Source organism: Oryzias melastigma, linkage group LG21 (assembly GCF_002922805.2).
Source record: "Oryzias melastigma strain HK-1 linkage group LG21, ASM292280v2, whole genome shotgun sequence".
NCBI classification, from domain to species: Eukaryota; Metazoa; Chordata; class Actinopteri; order Beloniformes; family Adrianichthyidae; genus Oryzias; species Oryzias melastigma.
This window is the reverse complement of record NC_050532.1, coordinates 24,368,842-24,371,152: the sequence shown is the minus strand read 5'-3', so window position 1 is coordinate 24,371,152 and position 2,311 is coordinate 24,368,842.

Genomic DNA, 2,311 nt, shown 5'->3' with positions numbered 1-2,311 from the left:
AAAGAGTGTTCCATTTACAAGATATAAAGTAGTAATTTTACAATTTTTTTTTTCTTGTAAATTTCATCTTTTAATCTTGTAATGTTTAATTTTTTTTTCCTGGCCCTGATCTTCTACTACTTAATTTTGAAACATTTGACTATTATTTATGTTACTATAAAATGACCTTAGCTAGGGGGTTTTGAAGGTGGTAAATATGTTAATGTTGTATAAAAGAAACAAAAAGTTCAATAAGTGAAGTTTACAAAAAAAATACAAAAAAAGAAGAAACCCAGCTGGGATTTGAACCACGGCCTTTTCACTGTGAGGCTAACCACTACACCACTGCCCCATGTTAGATTAAACAGACACTTTTATTTTTGACTGTGTTTGTTGGATTTATAAAACTTTCAGTGCAGGAATGGAGCAACAATAACCGTGTTTTGTTTCTGCGTCGATTAAAATGTTTTTTCCTTTAGTTCAAAGACTTGACCTGAACTTGAACCAAAGACTTGGAGACCGGGACTCGGGGATTACTCTGCTTTACACGTTTGACCATGAAGCCTCATGAGTGAACGATCAACGTCAGACTGTTTTGACCTGCTGTCATCCACGCTGACGTGTGGCGGCGACCGTCGGCCATCCCGTGTCCCACGAGCGCCATGGTGATCAGTTCTCGGCCTAAAAGGCCTCCTGACATCAACGAGGGAAGGATGTGAGCTACTGCGTGGGAAGCGTTCCAAATCGCAGAGTGGCGCTGTAAATCTAACGGCTGAGATATGGGATCAGCAGCGTAACCGGAGGACGGCGCGCGGTGAAAGCTGCATGAAATTAAATTTCAAGGAGACAGCTTCAGTGAGACTGAGAGCAAAGGAGAGGAACATCAGGAACTTCCTCCTGGAGCTGCCCTTTCAGGCACCGCGGGATTCGAAAGGCTCTTCTGATAACAGCTCGCTGCCCCTTCAGCTGGTTAGTCATTTCCTAATTAACCATAGAGGCATCAAAGACGAGCATTAAAGATGCCTGACAAAGCCTTTTGTGGTTGAAAGTCGGTGTTTGGCCCTTTTTTTTTTGGGTTCAGTCCCTTTCCTCTGTGTAGTCACACTAGACCCGACTTTCACCGCTGGTTCCAGGAACGAGTCGGCTTTTGTGATGGAACGCTTTAAATTTCTGCAGTTTAGGACCAACCAGTAGAAAGACTTTGTGAAGAAAAAACACGCCTCTTCTTTGGTTCTTATGATAGACCTTCATGCCTTGAAGTCAGAATTCAGGGAATAATTGGAAACTTGATTGAAACTGGTTACAATTATATATATGAAAGGTGTATTCAAATGTATTTTTCTAAGTCACATTTAACAAAAAATAGTAAAATGTTGTCTCTGATACTATCTTGGGATATATCTTGATACGTATCGTATTGTGTATCCTGTTACATATCGCCTGACTTGTGCCAATACACACCCCTTGTAATTAGGCATCTTAAACGAACTTCCTCTGCAGAGCTGGATGCTCCTTTGTGCTATGTACACACCGTGCATATGATGCTGAATGCGTTTTTTTTCATTTTAGCACATGGTGTTCACACAGGATTGTTTCTACCCGATACTATCGCATGTACTCACAATTGAAAGAAGGTTGGTGCGAAACGTTGAAAAGCTGCAAATCTGGTGAATCTTGCTCCAGGCTTTTTCGTTCACAGCTCTATTCCAATATATGATGAAAGCACAAACTGCAATCATTTCTCTATCCTTCATGATCAATTTTCAAACAGTTCCATGAATGTAAAAGGACGCCATCCATACAAAACTACCAAATCCAAGTCCCTGATTGGTCAAAGTTCAACTGGTTTAACTTTCAACCTTTGTTCAATTGAGAGCCTGAAAATGGACATAATAACTTGTTTAGCAAAGCCTGAACACAAGTTTTTAATGAGGAAAATGTGCCTATATTTACTAATAACATAGACTTTTCTTTAGAATTGGTCGCTTGAACGCACCGTTTTTGAGGCCAGTGTGAGTGTAGCGTAATGCTGTATTCATGCCAAACGCGATTTGTGCAGCAGAGGCGTCTAATTTCAATGTTTAGTCAATTACTGACACAATCAGAGGCGCGATTTTGACGTGGCAACAGAGTTAAAAAATGTGAACTCAGGCAAAGACGAGTCACATTAACCAATCAGGGATTCAGCTTTGGGCAGGTGGTGTGTTCAATGACACAAGAATCTAATTCATTTTCTCAAGATATTTTTCTTATTTAAATCAAGAGAGTAATAAAAAAGTTTTTATTTTTTCCCTCCTCAGACTCACTAAAGTCATCATACTGGGTCATAGAG